Source organism: Lactuca virosa, chromosome 4 (genome assembly GCF_052849685.1).
Source record: "Lactuca virosa cultivar CGN04683 chromosome 4, Lactuca_virosa_CGN04683_v6, whole genome shotgun sequence".
NCBI lineage: Eukaryota > Viridiplantae > Streptophyta > Magnoliopsida > Asterales > Asteraceae > Lactuca > Lactuca virosa.
This window is the reverse complement of record NC_136429.1, coordinates 435,105,295-435,118,183: the sequence shown is the minus strand read 5'-3', so window position 1 is coordinate 435,118,183 and position 12,889 is coordinate 435,105,295.

The following is a 12,889-nucleotide window of genomic DNA, read 5'->3' as shown; positions in this document are numbered from 1 at the left end:
GCAGTATAACACAAGCTATACTTCTCCTTTGAGGACCACTTACCCCCAAACTGGGGGGAGACAACCCTATAATCATCCAAACATACATTGGTGACATGAAAATACATAGAGTGTATATCAACAATGGCAAAGCAAACATAGATAATGTTCAAGAATTGTTTCCTACAGTTACCAAATACTTGAAAGGAAGGACTCAAACCGGAACCAAGAAGACTAACAAGATTCACATGCCATAGCGTCTGGATAATAGGAATAATCCACCTACTATTCACTATACAAGATCAATGCAGTAGCAGAAAGAAAACAGTCGTGTTGGAATTCATGGTTGTCTGGGCCATCGGAGCACAATATCATGCTTAGAAGTAAATCAATACTATAGTACAGAGCATTGGTATCCACAATCCATGTCCTAATGAAATTCCAAACAAACAAAGGAATCACGACCATAATGGAAACATTACCACGCAAGATAGAATATAACTAGGTCCTAACTTTAAAAGAAATTACCAAAGGACAGAAACGTCTAATAGAAGCAGAATCCAAAGAGAAAGAGATAATCTACAAAATAATACCCAGAACAAACAATGTGAATCATTAACACATTGGGAGAAATCACCAAAGAAAAACTTATGACACAGATAAAGAAAAACAAGCATGACTTCGCATAGGAGCCAACAGACATGGTAAGCATCGACAATGGAATCATTAAACATGACTTTAATATCTCCTCAGGTGAACGCAATAGAGCCATCAACGATGAGGTTGCAAAACTCGTCTAGGCAGGCATGCTTCGCGAAGAATTTTCCTGTTATGGATTTCTAATCCAGTGATGGTGAAAAAACATGACACCTCTTGGCTAATGTGTATTGACTACACTGACTTAAACAAGGCATGTCCAAAAGACTGCTACCCGCACTCAGTGATAGACCAAAAAGTTGAATAACTAGAAGGCTTCAAATGGAAACGCTTCCTGGACGTATACAATGGTTTTATCAGACTCTAATGAAAAAATAAGACGAAGAAAAAACTGCATTCTATGTGGATCACGAGACATTTTGTTACACAAAAATGCCTCATAGACTCAAAAACGTTGGCATAACGTAGCAAGTAGGGGTGAAAATGGGTCTAAAACCAAATCGGTTTACCCGGACCAGGGAAACCCAGAACCCGAAATTGACGGATTATAAGAACCGAGAACCAGACTGGTATATAATAATCAAATTCGGTTTGGTTTCGAGTCTCAAACTAGGTATGCTGGGTATAGAATCGGTTGGAACTGAAAATTGAATCGGAACTGGATTTGTGTATTAGACCCGCGAATAACCGAAAACCCGGAAATAGAACTGGAAACCCGAAATTTTGGAACAAAAGAAAAAAAAACATATGTTGTAACCCCGAATACATGTTAATAACAAGAAAGGAGTCCATTGCTCGACAAGTTAGAAAATCTTCACTCATGGGGGTTACCACATCTCGTGCAAAAGAACGATCGATCAATAAAAAAATGTTATAAAAAAGATTTGATATATCATTTTTGGAGGGCTGTAAGTGAGTCAATACATATCCTCATAAGGTGTTTGTGGAGTCTATAACTATTTCCAAATAGTGAACTATAATTATTTCTAAAAAAAATCAGCCTGAGGGGACTTCTAACAAAGAAGATATGACAGTTTAAAGCTAACTAAAAATTCAACAGCATTGTTGTATTAGAAAAAAAAGGACTGATATCTCTTTTTTTTAGGGCTGTAAGAGACTCAATACACATGAAAATAAGGTGTTTTGGAGTCTATAATTATTGCCAAATAGTGAACTATAATTTTTTTTGGAGTCTATAACTATTGCCAAACAGTGAACTACAATTTTTTTTAAAAAAAATCAGCCCGAGGAAACTTATAATGAAACAGATATGACAGTTTAAAGTTAACTAAAAATTCAGCAGCATTGCTGTAACAAAAAAATAAAAGAACTACTATCTCATTTTTTGAGGGCTGTAAGAGACTCAATACACATGAGTATAATTTTGTTTTTACAAAAATCAGCCCAAACGTACTCATAACAAAGCAAATATTACAGTTTAAATCTAACTAAAAAGTCAGCAACAATGCATAAAAAGAAAAAAAGAAAAAAAAGAAATTATGTAATAGAATAAGAAATTTTTGAGAACTGAATCAGTAGGCGTGTTTTTTGGTAACCCTTCAATTTCCGGTTCCTTGGCCCACTAAACCGGTTCTGGTCCATTAAACCCGGTTTCAAATTTTTTACAAATCCAGTTCTAAAACCAGGAATATCTAGATCCGTACTCGGAACCCGGATAAGACTAATTTTTTGACCCAATACCTGGATCGTTTAAGCATTTTCCGATTATACCGGTTCTGGTTCCGGTCTGATTCCGGTTCCGGTCCGATTTTCCGGTTTGATAACTCATACCTAGTACCACCCCCTTGTGTATAACATTTTCAAAGTCCAAATATGCAGCAATGTAGAAGTCTACGTTGCCAATATAGTTATCAAAAGCACGAACGAAGATGCACTATTTGTTGGACATTGAATAAATATTCAAAATGCTAGATAAAACGAAAATGAAACTGAACCAAGCATGACATCCAACCAGGCCTGGACTAGATTAACGATGTCAGTGAAAGAAAAGCGCCAAAAAAGTTGAAAGAAATGCAAGGCCTAAATGGTAAATTTGTAGCCCTAGGGAGATTCATCGCAAAATCTACTGAAAAAGCATTACCACTCTTCAACACGCTGAAAGGATGTGTGGACAAGAGTAATTTTCGATGGACACTAGAAGCAGATAAAGCACTAAAAGAACTAAGGAAATGCCTCCAACAGCTCCCAACACTCGCCAGCCCTCTACCGAGAGAAACGATAATGGTCTAGCTAGCAACTTCTACAAAAGCGATCAACGCAAGGACCAAAGCTAAAGTATCAAATTATAGAAAAGCTCATATTAGCACTCATATACACCACAAGGAACCTGTAGATATATTTCCAAGCACACCATGTAGAAGTAGTGTCAAATCAACCAATCTGACAAATACTTCGGAAGCCAGATAAATCAGATGTCTCACCAAATGGTCAAGAAAACACGACGAGCATGACATCGACTACAGAACACATACCAGTATCAAAGCACATGATCTAGCAGAGTTTATTACTGAGATACCAGAAGAAGAGCTAAAAGAAATACACACCAACGTGGATGGTCTGAAAAACGTTCCACCCCCGCATAACCTATGGGTACTTTAGACAGATGGAGCCTCCAACAAAAAAGGATCCGGAGCTGGCCTAGTGTTAAAAGGTCCAAAAGGTGAAGAAATCACATGCACTTTATGTTTTGACTTCAACACATCCAATTATGAAGCAGAATATAAACCGTTGCTGGTAGAAATGAGACTAGCCAAAGAAATTGGAGCGCAACACGTAAAGGCATTAAGCGATTCTATTTTAATCACAAACCAAGTTAATGACATCTATGAGGTAAAGTGTCAAAGAATGCAACAATATGTAGAGGCGGTACACATGCTAGCCGACACGTTACAACCTTCAAAGTAACCTACATACCAAGGTCAGAGAGTACACATGCATATAAATTCAACACACTAGCCTCCATAGCCTTCGAGCACCTGTAAAAAAGTCATAATAGAAAATTTGCAGCCAGAAGAATAGAAACAAAGAAGATAGCGACTCTAATGGAAGAAACTGTTGGATTAGTGTCTAAGTCCATAACTATAATTGGTATGACTTGACCCGACCCGACATGGTCCATTTGGGTTGCACTTCACCGGAACAATTTGTATGGATAGACTTATGAGAAAAGGATATGTATGATTTATTAATATATTATAAGTTATAATATATTAATATGAAATCATATTATTTAATTAGTGTTGATCAAGAATTAATTTGGAATTAATTTAGTGATCAAAGGAGGCTAATTATATATGGACTCTTATATATATGGAATGGGCCAAGGTTTACTTAGGATGGGCTAAGTGTGTATGGAAGTCCATGGATAGTCCATGGAGCTTTTAACCCATGGATCCTATGTAAATGAAAGGTCATGGGTATTAGGGTTTACATGGATGTAACCCTATTCCTCCATAATATATAAAGGGGTCATTGGCTCACAAAATGGGCACTAATGTGTGATATGAAGAGGTCGTCGACTTTAGTGAGCTCCATACTCTCTCAAGTTATTCCAAGTTGTTTTGGTGATTTTTGATTCCACTTGAGGCATTCATATTATTGGTGCTAGGCTCTTAAAGCTCCAAGGAATCAACCATAAGAAACGGTATGTCATCTAAACTTGTTTTATTACCCAAATATCAAACCTTTGTATGCTAGTTAGTGTAATACCTTGGAAAGTTCATATTTGCATGTATAATAGAGAAAACATAGATCCAAGGTATTTAGGGTTGCATGTACACCTTAGGAGTGTTAAAATGCTGAAAACCCAACAGTGGTATTAGAGCCTAGGCTTGTTTTCAATTATACTTGATGCAAATTGTTGAAATAGCTTAAAAAATCGAAAATTCTAGCTTCCTGGGCACTAGACTCGCCGAGTCCACTGTTGGACTCGCCGAGTCCATGAAGAAACTCTTCCTACTCGTCGAGTAGGTTCATACACTCGACGAGTAGAAGCCCCTGACAACATATTTTCGTCTTTTAAGGCTGGAATTGGTCTAGAATCATTACCTTAAACTGTTTTGGACTTATAAAACCTGTTTTTGATGTGGTAATGATCATTCTAATCCAATTCAAAACATAATTGTCAAAAGTTTCATGTTTTGTATTAGTTTAATGATTAATCTAATTACATGAAAAATTGTTTGATTTGAATTGTCTTGTTCATATGAGTTTAATCAAGATTATGAATATTGCTAGACATGTTTGTGATTGTTGTTTTCAATCCAAATTAATCTAAAAGTTATGCATAATATGTGTTTTTGTAACTTGTCCTCAAGTTATATGAAAAGTCATATTAAAAAGGTTATTAAAACCATTGGTTAAGAAACTTGAAGAGTCTTTTCCTCATAGATAGTTTTATGAACTCCATAACTTGTCCTCAAGTTATGGATGTTCAAGAGTCTCTTCATTAAATGTTTTAAAAACTACATAAAACTCACATGTTATGAAAAATGAAAGGTTTTTGAATAGTTTCAATACTTTCTGTCAAGTTTTGGAATTTGTAAAGTTTACCTCTTATGAATGCTTTAATTCCAAATCAAACCCTAGAAGTTTAAAAGTTTAAAATTCAAACTTTATGCACTTCATTAAATTAATTAAAGTGTTTAATTAAAAGAGTTAATAGTTCCATAATGACATGGTTTAAGTTTAATTAAATTAAGAGTATAGTTTAATTAATAAGATTAAACCACAAAGTATTTTAAATGTGTAAAATACACCCTTATACTATTATAATATTAAAAGTTAATACTTATATATATGTATAAGAGTAAAGTCAATCTTACTGTTAGTAGGCCTCATTCACGAAGCCGGTCTATAAGGGGGGTATAAGGTTACTGCCTATAAAATGGCAGTTTAATGGGTGTCCACTCTCACCCACCGCTTCCTTGACTGGTGGAGGGTCGTTAGCCGAACGGGTAGGACAAGGACTATAATTCTCCCTTCATTAAAAGTATAATGATGAATACTAAGTAACTAAACGCTTATAAATTCCCAATCTTAGTTACTTAGGAAAATGTGAATTTGGTGCTAACCCATGAAATTACACTTTGCACCTTTGTTAAGTCGTTAGTGGAGCGTGTGTGGTTAACCGGCACGCGAACATGGGACTGACAATGTGTGGCAAAGGGTAACTTGAGTTTATCATAGATTGGTGGAGTGTGTGTGCTTAACCGACACATCAATTAGGTGATAAAGTTGAGGGTACCAAGTCAATTTGCATGGTTATTCACACCTTGTATGTGATCCTCAGCATCGCAGTCACAAATCTGAGACGGCACAATCGAGATTCAAACATGCCATTAAAAGTTTAATGTATCTCAAAAGATCTAGGAGTTTCAAATCCAATTAAAACTTAATTATATTTCGTTTTCATGGTGGAAATTGGTAAATCGTCATTTACCTACCTTCAACTATTTTATAGCTTGGATTACGGCATCCCTCTTCCGGTTATAAATAGGTTGTTGGATCCTAGCCTTAATATTTCATATTGGGTGTTATATTAAGTACTTTAAATCAACTAAACTTGAATTTCTTCCATTATATATGTCTAGTTAAGACAACTATGGTCTTCCCAATTCTTTAGGAACAAGCTTTCCTATTGAAGATGATGTCCCACATGGCAATCAAGGTGAAAGGTTAATCCCTTTTGTTGTACATTAATGGGACTGGAAATCATGCTTCACTTCCTCCACCCCCTCCAATTATTCTCCCTATCCCACAAGTTCAAATACTTGAAAAGTTCAATGTCACTCAATCCGTATTGGCAAGCCGGGAGAGTCGGGTGTCGAAGTCTCGAGGTAGCTGGCTGTTGACTTGGTTCTTTAGTCACACCCCGATGACAGATCAAGACATGACCCTTAATGATCTTACCTAGTTGCTTGATGCTGCTAAATGAGCAATGATTTGGGCACTGGTAAAGAAAATTTTGATTGGAAGATCAACTTCCCAAACTTCCATGGACATTGACAATGGTAACATTAGAAGTCCAGAAAAGCTTTCTCTTCCCAATGGAAAGGGATCGGCGATGGTCAAGTCATTTGACCTAAGGGTAAAGAGAAAGGATTAGTCTGAGATAGTCTCATGTACCATTTCCAAAGAGTCCATATGTTTCTTTTTCCAAAAGAAGGGGCATTGGTTGCGAAGCTGCCAAATTTACCTTAAAGATCTGGTAAAGTCAAAAGTTTGACTCTACCTCAAGTAAAGTCCGTTATCTAACTCTATGAAGTATCTTTTGGAGATTCGTAATACATAATGTAATCTAATTCCATTTCGATGTTTTAGAGAATCAAAGGAAGCTTAAAGAAAGAGTATGCTGATTCTGATCGTGAAGATGGTTTGGTGATCAGAATTTTGAGCAACTGCTTAAGAGTTACGATAGATTGCTTAGGAATAGATAATCAATATAGTTTTCATATGTATTTGCATTTTAAGGATAAAATTTTTCCGCAAGTTTTAAAATAAAAGGAAAAAAAATTTGATTTATTTATTTTAAGTATCCTTACAATGGCAATTGTGAAAAATTGTTGTTTATATGTTTCCATTGAAAGCAATATTGGGAAATAGATTTGATTCTTTCATTTGTGGTAGTGTCATAATTTACAAAATAAGGAAAAATTCTCATCACCCAAGTTTCAGTTGGACAGAAAGTTGGAATCATGCAACTTGTATTGTGTGATGAATGAGAATTTTCATCTTTGGGAAATTAAGACTAAGTCCTTGTTCACATGTATATGTGAGTCAAGAGAAGGACTAAAGGATTGGGTGCACTAGGTTGTGCGTTGATCAGGTCCAAGACAAAGAATTATAAGATTATTCGTCATGATTTACTAAAGTTTAGTAAATATGGTTATGCTTAAAAGTTTAAGTGTAATTCTGAAACATTGTATGGCAGAACGGATGAGAAGAATCAAATAAGGCAGAAAGATAAAAGTTTCTCCAATCTGAAGAGATGGGAGAGTACTTGAGTATCTTGTTTTATGATTATATTAGTGATTATGAAACAATATCACAATTGATTCTCAAGGGACACCTTAGTGCATTTGTTTGACTAAGGAGAGGAATCATGAATTGTTGGAATGGTTAATTCAAAAGATAAATCATACTTCGTTCCAAAATCAACTCTTAGAGTCATACTCCAAGATTGTAACTTGAGTGACACAATCTTTAGAAAGTTTATAACACTTGTCAAATGTAGAGTAAGATGTTTCCTATTCTTGTACATTTGAAATTGGTAAGTTGTGATGTTTTGGATAAAACAAAACTAAGACCAATTGTGTGAAGTGTTTTCCTTGATAAGAATCCACACTAATTCTTGAGTATTTGTTTTGTCAAGGAATGATTCTTGACAAAAGAGAATCTTATATGTAAAGAAGTCAGTGGGAGTCTTTAAAAATCTTGAGATGGTTTCAAGAACTAATCAAGAGTATTGTTAATCACTAGCCCACGACTTGAGGTTTGTAACCTATCGTGTTGACATATTCTTATTTCTGTGCCGATTCCAGTTAAAGTTGACTATGCTTGTGAGTTGTATGAGTTCTCAATTGTTTGCATAATAATGTGGAAGCAATGGTAGGCCCTTGAGCTACCAAGTGGCAAGAAAAATAAGATTGAGCAAGTTCAGTCCATATGAGTTTGGGTTTGTCACTAACCCTGTCTTGTGATTATGTTTTTGACAAATTCACATGGACAGGAATACATACACCATAAAAATCTAAGTTTCATAAGGTTTCTCTCCGATTCATGAAAATGATGGTGCGGAAATGCTTTCACTAAGTAGATTTTAAGTAGATAGCAATTGTGATATTTGCATTCTCATGTCGTTAGTGGAGCGTGTGTGGTTAACTGGCACACTAACATGGACTTGAGAGAATGGCAAAAAGGTCTAAACATTATGATTACGACATCCCTCTTCATAATGGTTTAGACAAACATGTGAGCTATCTAAGGAAAGGTGTATGATTTTGATAAAGTCTTATCAAAGCAATCGAGTATTAGAAATCTGAACTTTGGCAAGGAAGTTCAATAAAGTATTGATTTCTAGAAGTCCAGCTGATTTCTGAGTACATGTCAAAGCTAGTGGGGGCATAAGTGTTATGCTAATAATCATCATGTTAGTGGGAGCATGATAATTATGATAAATGTTGCAAGTTAGCAATGTTAATTATAGAAAACAAAAGTTTCAATTCGCCTTGAAAAGTTGTTTTGCAATAATTAAGGGAGAGGATTTTATACTTCATTCCAATTCTACAAGCTTAGATTGAGATTTGGATCAACTTTAGTCAATGATATATATGAATGTTATGTTGGATTGGTTCAACATACGGAAATTCTATATATGTTGCGTTCTTAAAATTCGATTATGATTACGACATCCCTCTTCATAGTTCGAATTTTGAGAACATGGAAAATAAATTTTTTTATAGCATGAATCGGGTCCCATATGCTTCGGGTATAGGATCGATTACATGTGCTATAAGATTCATCCATTCTAAATTTTTCAAATGCCTGGGGCATTAAGAGGGAAAAGGATTAGAAGTGGATATGACTAAAATGATTAAGCAATTGTCGAGGACAATCTAATGTTTACCAAAGATTGGTTGATCAAGGACAGTTGGAAGTGTAGTGTTTAACTTTGGAAAGGACCATATTGACATACTCTGAAACGAGGCAACTCTTGTTCATAAGTGATAGTCAAAATGGGCATATGGAAATGTTTCCATAGGTGGAAGTTATTCTTTAAATCTGTGTAAGATTAGAAAACTTAATGCAAGAAGGATATTCAAAGGAAAGTACTTTGAATGTGAGACTTCATTTCCATGGAATTGAACTCCATTGGAATACTTTGTAATATTTTTTGCCAAGTCTTTGTGACTTGTGTTCATATTCATTGCAAGGGGATCAGTGCATATAAGTTTAAAATCTAACAGATTTCGGTAAATGGCAGGAATTTGGAATTCTTACATTTTTCGAGAAGGATTTGGGAGTGTGAAATGAGAATCATTAGAATTATGTTCAATCGATCTATTTCACAAAGTAAGGATCGTAAACAAACATAGTGTGCATACTTTGTGTATGGCATAACTTGTTTTTAGAAAAACATAGTGTACGTGCTTGGAGCATGGGACAACTAGTGTTTTTTAAATTCAAGTATTAAGTTGATAAACTAAACATTATACAATGAATAATGAGTAATCAATATGGTGCTTAGATAAAAGGTGTTTTTATTTACACTCAAAGAGTTTTGGGGCCATATAGGATTAGTATTATTCTTGTGTTTCACTTTGCATGTTTTGACTTCCCGAATAACTAGGTTATTCAAACATCCACAGTCGGTCATACGTTGGAAGTAGGTATGAAACAAGACTGTCATGAATGAGTCTGTAGTCTGTCTAGGTGGCTAGACTTAGCTGCAACATTCATGAGTACTCATAAGTTCTGAGTATTGGATTAAACCCAAGCTCATTTGAATCATTTCATGGATTTTATCACGAGTGAATCATGAGACGATAATATCTTATATTCTTCAAACCTAGAGATATGAGTTGTTGACTATGAGTTGGTTATACATTGATTGCACGAAAACGCATTGGTAACTCGATGTTATAAAACGTGCCTTTGTGTATGATTCAACAAGTAGTTAGTACCAGCATATGATTCGAAGTTTATCCATTCCCTTTACCTCATTAGAGTAAAAGCGATATCTGTGGGCCCCTCGATGATTTAGTGATGACACGCCTAAGTGCGTGGCCAAGCCTGGACTGATTTGATTTGTTCATTTAGTCAGTTGTCATAAATCAAAAACCAGGAAACAACAAATGGACAGAGAGAATGATTATAATCCATGTCTCAGTCCATGTGATATCTAGAATGGAGGAATATATGATTACTTATCTAATGGATGCGTCATTTGATTTGTTCAGAGTTCGACAGCGGATTTAAGAGCTACGATTACTAGTCGGGTTATGAAGTCGTACGTGCAATAATAGTTATTAGACTTATCCAAGTGGGAGACTGTTGGATTAGTGTCTAAGTCCATAACTATAATTGGTATGACTTGACCCGACCCGGCATGGTCCATTTGGGTTGAACTTCACCGGATATGTATGGATTTATTAATATGGATAGACTTATGAGAAAAGGATATGTATGATTTATTAATATATTATAAGTTATAATATATTAATATGAAATCATATTATTTAATTAGTATTGATCAAGAATTACTTTGGAATTAATTTAGTGATCAAAAGAGCCTAATTATATATGGATTCTTATATATATGGAATGGGCCAAGGTTTACTTAGGGTGGGCTAAGAGTGTATGGAAGTCCATGGATAGTCCATGGAGCTTTTAACCCATGGATACTATGTAAATGAAAGGTCATGGGTATTAGGGTTTACATGGATGTAACCCTAATCCTCCATAATATATAAAGGGGTCCTTGGCTCATAAAATGGGCACTAGTGTGTGATATGAAGAGGTGGCCGATTTTAGTGAGCTCCATATTCTCTCAAGTTATTCCAAGTTGTTTTGGTGACTTGTGATTCCACTTGAGGCATTCACATTATTAGTGCTAGGCTCTTAAAGCTCCAAGGAATCAACCACCAGAAAAGGTATGTCATCTAAACTTGTTTTATTACCCAAGTATCAAACCTTTGTATGCTAGTTAGGGTAATACCTTGGAAAGTTCATATTTGCGTGTATAATAGAGAAAACATAGATCGAAGGTATTTAGGGTTGCATGTACACCTAAGGAGTGTTAAAATGCTGAAAACGCAACAGAAACACCAATTTTGATGACTCCTTTGTAACGACCCAAAAATGAAGGGTAAAAATTTTATTTTTATTATAGTCAAAACACAGATATCTTCTAAATCCAAACATTCCAAAAACATGGTTAATTAAAAAATTTATCAGAGTTCGACCCAAAATCATAAATTATGGAACACGGATGTGTGCACTGCGATCAAGCCGAGTTCTTCCTTTCCAAATCGATGATACCTGAAACAATAAACAAAACTGTAAGCATGAAGCTTAGTGAGTTCCCCAGAGTATACCCAACACAATCCACATAACCAAATAATCAATACTAGCTATAACAGCTGCATAAACCATATCAATCACATAGCCATGCCTATAAACACATAAGGATGCCGTGGGCTCCTCCCACGGTCTAACTCAAGGATGACATGGGCTCTCCCACATGGTCTTACACCTAAGTGCCATGGGCTCCCCCATGGTCTTTACATGGAAAGCCATGGGCTCCCCCACATGGTCTGACATCCAAACGCCATGAGCTCCCCCCATGGTCTTTCATGCAGGTATCACAAAGACAACTGGCATATCACACATCACATAAACAACTAGTATACCACATATCACATAAAAAATGCATGTAACAATATAATGATGCCGTGGGATCCTCCCAGGGTCTTACTCCAGGATGTCGTGGGCTCCCCCAAGGTCTTACACCTATGTGTCATGGGCTCCCCCCATGGTCTTTACCTGGAAAGCCATGGGCTCCCCCCACATGGTCTTACATCCAAGTGATGGGTTTTGAGCATCCTAACACTCCTATGGTGTACATACAACCCTAGAAACCTTGGATCTATGTTTTACTATGAATACATGCAAATTTGTTTTTCCAAGGTTCATAACCTATCTTGCATGGCATGGCTTACTTTAAACATAAAAGCTAGAAGAATTACATACCTTTTCAATAGTGAGTTGATTCCTTGGAGTTTGAGAGCCAAGCACCAATAATGTGGATGCCTCAAATGGAAATCACAAATCACCACAAACTTGGAAAAACTATGAGAGTGTATGTTTGCTTCTTAGAAATCGGCCACCTTCTTGCACACACACAACTAGTGCCATTTAAAGCATCATAAGCTCCTTTATATAGTGTGGAGGATTAGGTTTACATTCATGTAAACCCTAATACCCATAACTCTTCCTTTCCAAGGATCCATGGGTTAAAATATCCATGGACTATCCATGGACTCCCATGCATGCCAAGCCCATTCCAAATGACTATTAGCCCATACTTATATAAATACAAGAGCCCATATTTAATTAGTCACCTTTTTGATCACCAAATTAATTATAAATTAATTTATGATCAATACTAATTAAATAATATGATTTCATATTAATATATTATAACTTATAATATATTAACAAATCATAAACA